The sequence below is a fragment of the Hemicordylus capensis genome, chromosome 5 (genome assembly GCF_027244095.1).
Source record: "Hemicordylus capensis ecotype Gifberg chromosome 5, rHemCap1.1.pri, whole genome shotgun sequence".
In the NCBI taxonomy this organism is placed as follows: Eukaryota; Metazoa; Chordata; class Lepidosauria; order Squamata; family Cordylidae; genus Hemicordylus; species Hemicordylus capensis.
In genome coordinates, this window is record NC_069661.1 from 232,332,473 (window position 1) to 232,344,935 (window position 12,463).

Genomic DNA, 12,463 nt, shown 5'->3' on the forward strand with positions numbered 1-12,463 from the left:
CCAAGGAGATGGCTTCCCCCTCCTCCCAAGGAGACCTATTGGGGAAAGCCCAGAGTGGCTCAAAATGTGCTCTACCTGCGTAGCTGGAACTTGGCCAGGAAATGGCATTGCCTCCTTCCTGGGGATTCAGGCTCAAGTGGGGTGATTCTAGGGTGGTGACCAGCATCTCACTATGAGGCGCTAAATCACTGGTGCTCCATGAAGTCTCTGTGGGAGCAGCAGACACGACTGCTCCAGTGCTGGTGAGTCTAGGGCTCATTGTCAAGGTTGAAGCCCTCTGCCGGGCCAGCTCCCCACTCATCCTCAGAGTCGTCCTCCTCTAGTTTGGTGTCTGGGCCAACCCTGACAAGGGGCCACCTCAACTGGAACAGTAGGAGCTGGATGGACGGCAGATCACCACTAACAGTGGTAAAGGGATTTGTAGCCAGAAATGTTGGAGGTCTAACAATCTAGTGCCCAAGTTATGGAAGCTGGTCCAAGATAAACAAAAGAAGAATAAGCAAGTATGGTCAGATTTGCGCTCAGTCACTAGTTCTTAGCCCACTGTGAAGAGTTACCTGGGAAACCAAGAAAGAGATGATAATAATAGCAATCCTCATTTAAGGGTTGATGGCACAGCCTTTCTGAGCAGGATATTAATTTGGCAAGATATGCCCTGATCTATCCAGAAGTAATCCACATTTTTGTTCCTTTCCTAGCATATACTGGATTTTAATGAGAAGAGTATATTTTAACACTTATTTCTGTCGGCAAGACTGAAAGCCTACTTAGTGGTCTCCAGGGCTGTGCTCCTAAGCACCCTACCTAAGGCAAGTATCTCACATTTTATTTTTTGGTCAAAGACCGTAAATAAAGTATGATGATGATGATCTCACATTTTGTGAGCAGCAAGAATGAAAAAAAGAAGTTGCATACTTGCTCTTTGGCCATCTGCTTTGCATGCTGTAGGGCCCGTTTATCTCTCTCTCTTTTAAAGAAAATTAATGGACCTAGGCTGGGCTCTTAATGGACCCATGGCTTTGACAGTTTATAGCTTAATAAGCTATGGGGCTTAGAGCTGGGTGTCAAGGTCTATCCCCAGGGGTGCACCTAGGTAATTTTGGAGCCTAAAGGCCTTTGGAGCCCCCCCCCCGCCCCCACTGCAAGTTAAGCATCATTTTTTAACATGTACATACTTGAGGGCACAAGCCACACCACCCAGGTCAGACTAAAGAGAATTGGGGGGGGGGGCAGGGGATGTAGAAGCCCTGGACGTTGTCCCCAAAGTCCAGCGGTAAGAGCGTTTCTCTCTGTCCCTACTTCATAATGTTGTTGCACTGCCCCAAACACAAAACAATCAATCAGTGCAGCCAATCAGCTATGATTGTCCTGGGTGTGACTTCTTAGCCCCATTCCGGCTTCTTAATGCAGCTTGAGGCATTTGGAGCAAGCTAATCACTAATCAGCTGCAAACCTGGGTGAGTGGAGTTCACGAGCCATTTCCGTTCCTGCAAACCTGGGTTCTCAGTCCGTGTTTGAAAGTCAACTTTTTTTTCCCACCAAGGGCTTAATGGATGGGTTTCACCTGGTCACCCTTTTGAGGTCTCCAAAGGATCGGCAAGTGATGGTGGTTTCACACTAGTCTCCATGGCTAGGTTCATTTCCTCGTCACAACCACAGGTACACTGTGGGATTTGGGAATTTAAGATAGTGGACTCGTGAGCATTCTAAGACACTTTTTTGGTGTGTGTGTATGTGGTGGGAGGGGGATGTCCATAGATCATAGCTGCTCAACTTTGGTCCTCCTGCAGACATTGGCCTACAATTCCCATAATCTCTGGCTATTGGCCACTGTGGCAGGGGATTATGGGGGACCTAAGTTGAGCAGGCCAGCCATAGATGTTTGATGGCTCCAGGAGTGCTGGGTGGGGGCTCTCTCTAGCCTGCAGGGTCATTGCTTCCTGCAGATGCCTCACCCCTTTGGTTGGTTAAGAGAAGCAATGATCGGCCCTTTGCCATAACGCTGCTCGGAGCCAGGTTGTAATCACACATAGTGACATGGGTTAGGGTGCAGGGTGCAGGAGGAGGTAGTGGTGGTAGTGTTGGGGCAGCTTAGGAGGCGAGGCCTGCTCAGGTGGCGGCAGGGGCTCTGGCAGAGGCTGGGCTCCGGCAGCGGGCAGCAAGCAGGAGATCAATATGTGCTTTATTGACTGCAGAAAGGCCTTCGATTGCGTCGACCATGTCAAGCTGTGGAAATTTCCTTAGGAAAATGGGCGTCCCAGAACATCTCATTGTTCTCTTGAGAAACCTATACACAGAACAGGAAGCCACAGTCCAGATGGAACATGGCAAAACAGACGGGTTCCAGATCGGCAAATGAGTAAGACAAGGCTGTATACTTTCTCTCTCTTTATTCAATTTATATGCTGAACATATACTCAGAGAAGCTGGATTGGAAGAAGATGAGCGTGGCTTTAAAGTTGGAGGAAGAAACATCAATAACCTGCGCTACGCTGATGACACCACCCTGATAGCTGAGAATGCAGATGATCTGCAAGCTCTAGTAATGAAAGCCAAGGAGCACAGTGAAAAAATGGGACTAGAATTAAATGTAAAGAAGACTAAACTAATGACAACGGGCACAGCAACCAGCCTCAGAATTGACAATGAAGACTTTGCCTTTTAGGATCGACCATCAACAGTAAAGGATCCAGCATTCAATAAATACGCCGCAGACTAGCACTTGGGAGGGTTGCAGTGAAGGGCTTGGAAAGGATATTTAGATACCATGGCATTTCTATACCTACAAAGATTAGAATCCTATGGGCAATGGTTTTTCCCGTGACACTTTATGGATGCGAAAGCTGGACTTTGAAGAAGCAAGATAGAAAAGGTATTGACGCTTTTGAACTTTGGTGCTGGAGAAGACTTTTGAGGATACCATGGACAGCCAGGAAAATAAACAAATGGATCATAGAACAAAGCAATCTTGAATTTTCACTCGAGGTAGAAATGACCAGGCTCAAACTATCATATTTTGGACACATTAGGCAAAAACCCAGCTCCCTTGAGAAGTCTATAATGCTGGGGAAAGCTGAAGGAAAGAGAAGAAGAGGACGACCAGCCACAAGGTGGATGGACTTGATTACGACAACATGGAATCAGGGGCGTAACTATAATAGGGCAAGGGGAGACAGTTGTCTGGGGGCCTACTGCCTTGGGAGGCCCCCAGAGGCAAGTCACATGACTGACTCCCCCAGCCGCATACCCTCCCGGGCTTCCTTCAGTTGTATTCATCCTCTGAAATTGATGTGAGTGTTAAGACCTGGAGCTACCAGAACAGCATGTCCTTCTCTAGTACCATTAAATGATCTGCTCATTTAAGATTTCTTTACTTCATGACCTGAGCTTCAGTGAGGGGGGCGCCATTTTAAAATCTTGTCTCTGGGACAACTCCAACCTTGCTACGCCCCTGCATGGAATGCACCACTGAGATACCATAAAGGCCAAGTTGAAGACAGATCATCCTGGAGAGAATCTATCTATGTGGTCTCAAAGAGCCGACACAGAATTGACGGCACTTAATCAATCAATAACTGTGGCAAGTCTTTAGTTACTGCAATGTAGAGAGGTGGAGAACCAATCCCTTTGCTGTTTTATTTGGCTGTTAGCTGGATAAAGCTGTGGCCTTTTCCTCCCATTTAAGCCTTGTGTCTTGGTTAGAGAGGGTGCAGCTTTGCAATCATTCAATAGGTAACTTCAAATGGCCACTAGAGGTCAGGCGAGATGCTTTCAGTCAGGCATATTACATGGTGGTGGAAACTGCTTTCTCCAGGGAGTTGAACAATAAGAGTATTTAACATAAGGATCCTCTTTTTCATGTTATCGGCCCACAAGCATGTTCTTAAAATATGTCATAACATTTCAAGGAAAACAATCAAGGCAAGGAAAAGCAACTGCTAAGCAAAATAATTACTGAATGAACATCTGTCCACATTAAACAATACTGATTTATTGATTTTAACTATGCACCTTAAGAAAACAACAGGCAAATATCTGACAAATAGGCATCAGTCTTCGTGTTATAAACAGAAAGAGAAACATCCATTGCATATTTTTTTTTGGTTTGTTTCAAGCATATTATCACTGATCAGATGGGATAATGTATAACTTGTTTTAATTCCTCCAATCCTTTTTCAAGACATACCTGGTACTGAATGTGGTCAGTTAAACAAGGGATAGTAGCAAAATCTAGATTTGGGAATGTTTAACTTATTTTTTGCTGTTACAGAATTGAGATTCTTTTCAACAAACCAATCAAAAGGAGCAAAGGTTCTGGTGGAATTCACATTTTGTGCGGAAAGCATCAATTCTTCAGCAGCAAACATTGTGATTTGCAAGTTTCTCTTATAAACTAGACACATTTAGAAACAAAACATATTTCTTTATCTTAGACTACTGAAAGAGGAACATCTAAAATGCACCTTATTTCTGCAGAGGGATACAATAAAAAACACTATGAAGCTATTCTGACCATCAGTGAAGCTATTCTGACAATCACTCCTCACTGATCATCAGACCCACCGGGCTCACAGCCAAGTCCGGTTCCGTCAAAATGGGTCACTCGCTTCTGTAGCCCGCCCCTTTCCAAAGCAAGTGCTCCACAAGTCCAGTTTTTTAAATCGTGAGTAGCCGCAGTGCAGCTTTGCGGCTACTTACGAGTAGACCCCCCAGCCAGGAGGCTTAAAAGCAGCCTCCCGGCTTGGGGGTCTCTCCAGTATGCCATGCGCACTCGTGCAGGGCATACTGGAGCTTCTGGGGGCCACGCAGCCCCCGATCCTCCCAGCCCCAGCCGGCTCCGTCACGGAGCCAGCAGTCGTGTGAGCGGCCGCTGTGGCCGCCCACAGCAGAATGGCTGGTCATCTGCAAGGAGTGCGGGCTTAGTCCGCTCTCCCCACAAACCCTATGGAGGCGGGTCTCCTTGATTGTGAGACCCGCCTCTGTGTGTTCCCTGTGCTGCCCCAAGGGGGAAAAGCTTCTTAGAATTATTATTATTATTATTATTATTATTATTATTATTATTAAATATATAATAGAATTTCATAGTATACATTTAAATGCTGCCTTACCCTGAGTCATACCATTTGGTCCATCTAGCTTAATATCATCTACTGGCTGACAGTGTCTTTCAAGAAGCAATCTATCCCAGCCCTACCTGGAGATGTCAGGTACTGAATCTGTGATCTTCTGCATGCAAAGAAGATGCTCTTCCCATTTCCCTTGCAGGCTGAGCTGCAGAGGAGGGAGGAGAGTCAAATGGCACTAGGCTACCTCATCCTTTTCCTCCTTTTTCCATTAGAAGGGGGAGAGATGTGAAAGAATGAAAAAAATTGGGATATAATTATAATTGCAGGGGGGAATGGGAGGGGGCACTGTTGGAAGCAGCAATATGTTGTGGCCCAGTCCCAAATGGGGAAGATGTGATTCCTGAGATGTGCTGGTCCCAAACCATTTAGGGCTTTAAAGGTCAAAGCCTGCAGCTTGAATTGAGCCCAGAAGCAAACAGGAAAATTATCTTCCTCCAGTGCAAAATCTGTGACAATGAAGGTGGAACTCCTATAACCCTAGCCAGTTTTGTCAGGGGGCACTTTAAGAAGAAGGCTGGTAGCCTTCCACAACAGCTTTCCAGAAACCCCCATTGCCAAGTCTGCCACCCACTCCACACCTTTTAGGTAAGCAGTTGTGTGGGGCAGTGCTAGAGAGGTAGAATACTCCCTCTCGGGGACACTCTTTCTTATAGCAATATTCTGTCCTTTCTGCTTGGCTTGGTCTGTGCTGAAGTGCTGCTTGCAATTATTGAAACCAGGGGTGTGAGGTTGACATGTTTCCACAAGGAAAAACTCAAAAATGGAAAACTTTCCAGAATTTTTTCTCATATTTTGTTTTCTCCATGGAAAGTTTCCCATTTCTAAAAATGCATTGTTTCATAAAATTCATCAGTAACAATGAATCGATTCAATATTAGGCAGGTTGGTAAATTCAACATTGTAATTATTGTTTTTCAAGTGATTGTCCCTAGGAAGTGTGTGAGAGAGTACATATGTTTTCTTGTTCCTTGAGTATTCCAACAAAAATAACTTCTTTCCACATAAAGGTTTGAATTTGTTTCAGTACAACATTTGAATCACATTAAATGTCTTTATTGATTCCACCCTCCCTTGCACACACAGACGATCAAATAGTGCCGGTTTTAGCCTTTAAAGCCCTAAATGGCTTGGGGCTAGGTTACCTGAGAGAGTGCCTTGCCCCATATGTCTCAACCTGAACCTTAAGATCTTCTTTGGGGCCCTCCTCTCGGAGCCCCTGCCTAACGAGGTGAGCTGGGTGGCTACTAGGGAGAGGGCCTTTTTAGTGGTTGCACACCATTTATGGAATGGCCTCCCCAGTGAGGTTCACCCGGCTTCATCATTTTGTTCTTTTAGATGCCAGATAAAGACCCTTTTGTTCACCCAGGCCTTTTAAATTCTGTTCTTCATATTTGACCTGATTTTTAACTAATTTTAAAATGAGTTTTTATTATTATTTATTATATTTATTTATTCAATTTCTATACCACCCTTCCAAAAATGGCTCAGGGCAGTTTACACAGAGAAATAACAAATAAATAAGATGGATCCCTGTCCCCAAAGGGCTCACAATCTATAAAGAAACATAAGATAGACACCAGCAACAGTCACTGGTGGTATTTTGCTGGGGGTAGATAGGGCCAGTTACTCTCCCCCTACTAAATAAAGAGAATCACCATTTTAAAAGGTGCCTCTTTGCCAAGTTAGCAGGGTTTTTAAGATGCTTTGTATTGAATTTTGTATTTTCTTTCCACCTTTTCTGTCTGTTCTGATTTAATGTGATATCTGTTTTTATTATAGGTTTCAATCCTTTGTTGTGAGTTGCCCATAGAACAATTTGTTATGGGGCAGCTAACAAATAAGGTTTATTATTGTTTTATTTTTATTATTTCAATTCTACTGCTTGGCAACTAAAAAAAAAACTTTGGAAAACAGCACAGGAAATTGACACGGTGAGGGTTTCTTTACTAGGGATGTGCACAAACCTTGGTTTGGTGCCGAACCAGTTTGGATGAGGCCCGAACCAGTTTGGCAACATGGGGAGAGGAGCAGCGAGCACGATCTTTAAAGAGAGCAAGTAAGGACCTGCTCTCCTCTTTTTAAAAAATCCCACTCACCACTCCCCTGCCTGCAGCACTGAACCAATTCGGACCTCTCCAAACCGGTTCGGTGCCTTACCAGTGCATGAACCTCAATTTGTGCACATCCCTATTCTTTACTACATTTTTAGGTCAAATAACTTGTGAAATCAGTTCACAAACTATTTAGGGAATCAGGAAATTTTCATAGTAAAATTTTCTGAGAAAAAACTACAGACATGACAAAAAATACATGGAAAAATGTTCTGGATGTTTTTCTTTAAAAATTTCTGATTTAAAATTTTGCAGAAATTTGAAGACTTCATGTTTCAAGAGAGAGGAGTATAAATAAGAACTTTTCAAACTCTTTTTTGTGTTGTCACAGGAGCATCACGAGTGTAGAATGCGCACATGGTAGATACACAATGTTATTACTGTGTTAGGTCTTAACTACAGTAGTTGTCTAGAGCTCTTAGTCTATGTGTCATAGGATAACCAGAAACATCTGACTGTGTAAACAGGAGGGTTTTTCTCCTCAGCCAACCAGTCAGGTAAATAGCTCTGCTCCCAGATAATTCAGATTCCCAGAGCTGCTGCCATGAGATAAAAACTCTCTAAGATGTCATTAAATAAAAATAACATCGGTGTTTATAGTAACTTAAAAGAAGGCCAAAAGGCTTTTCACATAGCAATCATCTTTTTCATATTCACATCCTTCAAGAATTCATCTCCCGGACTTTGATTTCTGTTGAAATTGCCAGACTCCACAAACTGAGCCTCTAAGAATGTAAATCATTTGCATGCTTGGAAGTAAAATAAAGCCTCTATAAGCTTGTGGAAATCTTAGTTGTTTAAATGATACTTATTGGGGTAATCTATGTCCAGATCCAGAACATTTTTTAGTACTCCAAGTATACACTGTTTCCAGCTCCAGTTTTCCATGCATACATGATACAGACATTACCCAAAAGCCCCATTGAGGCAGTGTACACGGCCCTGCTGTATCACTCACCTGTGTGTGCCCCGCCACTCATGGTTTCAATGAGCTTGCCTGAAGAGGGAAAAGTCCTCCCCTGATAGCCGGCATACCTTGGATTGGAAGGGTGGATCAATACACCCTCACAGTCATGGATGTGCCCACCATCATGGGAGGGCTAGTCCCTCTTCAGACAAGCCCCATTGTTCATAACCGTGAGCATCTGGGGGTGCAGGGCCCAGTGGTTTACACGGTAGTGATGGAACCCTAACCCTTCGCCCCACTGTACACAGCTACAACAGGGTGTTTTAATAGTATCTGAAGGAGGCTTATGTTAAAATCACTCCGATATCCTCATCAGAGAAGGAATTGATGAGGATCAAGGTTCTTCTGCACTTTCGTGCTCCCCACTTTCCTAATCCAAAGCAGTAGGGGGACAGCCCTTTATAGGATGTATTTCCTTGTGAAACTGGAGTATTGGAGACTTCGAGGCTATTCACACACGTGTGCAAAACCGGGCTAAGGGAGCCCAGCCCAGTTTTGCACACGCATGTGAACCTCTGGGATCGGGCCGATCCCAGCCGCACCATGGGTGGCAAACCCACCTAACTAGCCACCCATAAAATGAGATTAAGGCAGCAAGCGCTCCCATAACACTGCTTTTTGGATCATCGGGCGGCCGCAGCTGCTTGCAGCTGTGGCTACCAGACTGCGTGGAGCCCGGGGAGGGGAGGGGAGATCCCCATCATGCACCGCACACTCGTGTGGTGCATCATGGTATTTCCGGGGACCGGGATGACACATCCCAGCCCCTGACCCTCCCTGCTGCCTAGGTGTGTAGGGAATCATCTGGCCATGTGGGAAGCATGCCCAGCAATGGTGCATTGATTGTCTGCGGGGAAGGTAGGTTTAATCCACCTTCCCCGCAGCCCACTCTGGAATCTTCACTGCTCATGAGAAGAGGCTCTTAGTCGTAGGTAGGTAGGTAGGTAGGTATGTCCAATGTAGGCCTGGCTTCCTTAGTAATGACTGATGATTTAAATCATAAGTGGAATACCCAGGTTAAAAATAAAGTTCTTCAATTTGGGTTCTCCCATGAGAAAATTCTTAGATTAGGACATGATCAGGCCTGGCAGGTTGTTAAGCAGCGTACTGGCAATACAGAATTACAAGTGGATACAGCCTGTCTAAGGGGTGGTATCTATTTGGGGAAACAACTTTTTAATTCCATACCAGCAGCATATTTAGATAATATTCTTATCCCTAAATTTAGGCATCCATTTACTCTTGCCCATCTAAATGCCCTTCCGACGGCTGTCAGGGATGGTAGATATAAAGGATTGCGTTTAACTGAAGGTTTTGCCCCTATGGAATGGCTGCCATAGAAACCACCCCTCATGTTATTTTATACTGTAAATTTTATAGCGATGCTCGTTCAAAACTAATTTCCCCTCTTTTGGGGAAGTTTCCAGGTCACTCTGATGAATTTTGTTTAAAGTTTTTGTTATCTAACTTTTGCAAAGAGATCACTTTCAATGTGGCTAGGTTTTGCTACATTGTTTGTATTACACGCTCGAGTTTTCTGGAACTTTTTTTCTGTATTATCTGGTCTATGGTCGTAATAAAGTTTATTCATTATGTATGTATGTATGTATGTATGTATGTATTTACTTACTTACAAATATGCACACTGAACATACAAGCGCAAGCAATCCAGCACACAACCTAACAGTGCTAGTCTTTCCAGCAGCCTTGATTTTTCACAAGAGCAAACAGCATGTCCTTGGATGCTCTCGTCAGGTGCAAAAACTCTGATCTATGTCTCTGTTGCTGGTTACTTCAAACTGCTACATTTATTTTCCTCCAGCCCCCACCCTAATAGTTGGGGTGCGTAATACCCAGCAGCCAACAACCACCAGTGCTAATTGAGCACGCATCTTCAAGCCATCAGTACCCTTTTAAAGAAACATCTTTAGCTGTTAGCGAAACAATCCCAGAAAAGAGGTCACCTTCTCACTTGACACAGCACAATAGAATTGTAGTTACAAGGTACACGTATGCTACTTCAGAGCTTTTACAGAATCAGGTTGTCCACGTAGGCAGTGATTGGCCAGTTAAATGCCTTCCAAGGAAATGACCAGATAGGGGCAAATGATTGGCATTTTCCTTGCACAGATAGAAGCAGGCGTCAAGCTTATGGTGACAAGTGCAATTTGACATTTACCTTTGTCTCTCCTGCAAAACAGCATTGAGTACGACATTGCACAGCAGTTTCCAGTTGAAAAGGTACTAGCTGGCAAGCTCAGAGAAAAAGCAATACTAGGAAACTGGGCATTATACACACCATTATGAATGTATTAGAAATCGAGAGCAAGTCACTGTTGACTCCAAGCATCATCAGCCTGCCCACAAAATTCTGAAATCAACTCTCTACAAATTAACTGGGATGAATGCCAGCCCATTCTGACAAAGCTAAAGATGACAGAAGATATGCAGGGAGACATCTCAGATAAGGGATTTTCAGTGATATGTATCCATGTTCACAGAAATATTTAGTGGAAGGTTAATGCAAGAGGACATCTGAATGGCTTCTGTAGCCCTTAGGGCCAATCTGTATGTTTGGGAGCACAGGTCTCGGAAACCCAAACCACTGCTTCTCTGCTGCAGAGTGGGGAAAGGAATTTGCAGGGGTGAAGCAATGGGTGAGATTATTCTTTTGCTGTTCTTGGATTTCCCCCCTGAAACTCCCCTGCACTTTTCAGCCATTTGGCAGCAGAGAAGTGGCAACCAGGCTTCCCAGCCTCATTTGACATCAGTTTTGTCAACCTGCTCTCAAATCCTGGGCTAATCAGAAACAAGAGCTGTCAAAATGAGGGACAATCAAACTAAAGGACATAATCATGACCTGTAATGGAAGGAGAAAAAACAACTGCTGGCTTTGTCAAGAAATTATTCTGGATTTTTGCTTGCAGGGCTGCACAACTGTGGCCCTCCTGCAGATGTTGGCTTACAGCTCCCATAATTCCTGACCATTGGTCACTGCGGTTGATGGGAGTTGTAGTCCAAAAAACAGCTGGAGGCTCGGAATTGGGCAGCCCTGTTCTATTGACTGAGCTGGTAGGGGTGTGCAAGAAACAAAACATTTCATTTTTGTGTTTAAAGGTTTTTAGCTTTCCAAAAGTTTAATATTTTTCTTCAGTTTTTACTTGCATTCATTTTCATTTTTTCCCATATTAAAAATAAAGCCAAACTCTTGCTTGAATCATGCTGATCTGGAGGAGCTTCCAAGGAAGATCTGCCAAGGAAGAACTGCCATTTTCCCCCAATATGTCATGAGGCTTATTCATATCTGTCTCCATTTGTTCTGCAAACAAAGGCACATGCCTATAAACTGATCTTTATTTCAGCTGGTGAAATAAACCAGAACATCAGCAGTGTTCCCTCTAACAGGGATTCCCAGATGTTGTTGACTACAACTACTAGAATCCCCAGTTGAAATGGCTTTTGCTTGGGGATTATGGGAGTTGTAGTCAACAACATCTGGGAATCCCTGTTAGAGGGAATACTGAACATCAGCTGGTGTTTCTCCTTCCCCTACTGATCATGACCGGCCTGAGTGGGAAAAGCCATTGTCTGGGGCTGCCCAGCCTAGAGACAGGAGCCCTGGTTCTGTGTATGCCTTGATTCCTACCCTGATTCTTAAGAGAAGGGAGCAGCTAGAACTTGATCCTGCCAGCTGGGAGACCCCAAAACCAGAAACCCTGGAAGTGGCACACACAGCCCTGTTCCAGGCTGAGCCAGGGACTCCAGGGTCTAAATTAGGGTTTCAGCCTTGGTTACCTAGTTGTCTGCAATTGTGTGAACCTGTCCTATGGTGGGAACCACATGTTCCCTCAGGGCAAGAAACCTGGATGTGCAACCAAGAATTGAAATTGGCTTGTCATCCCTAGTAATGCTCAAACTCAAATTTATGCTGTGTCTGAACCCATGTTCTTCATGAACCTCTGGTTCGTTCCAGGAAAGCCAGCCCCTTTTGCTGCTGGGACCAATGGCTGCAAAGCAGATATCAGGCTTGCCAGCTGAAAAGCAGCAAAGGCAAGCTGGGGTTGTTGGAGATGAACTTCCAGTGCATCGACCTTTTGCACCAACTGTCCTAATGACCACTAGGGGCATTGGGAGTAGAGACAGTCAGTCAGGGTCTCCCTATCGGTCCCTACTCTACGACCCCTGAACTGACTCTGTAGCACTTCCTGTGCTAAGTCACAATCCTTCCTTTCCTCCTAGAGAGCAGATGGAAACATCTC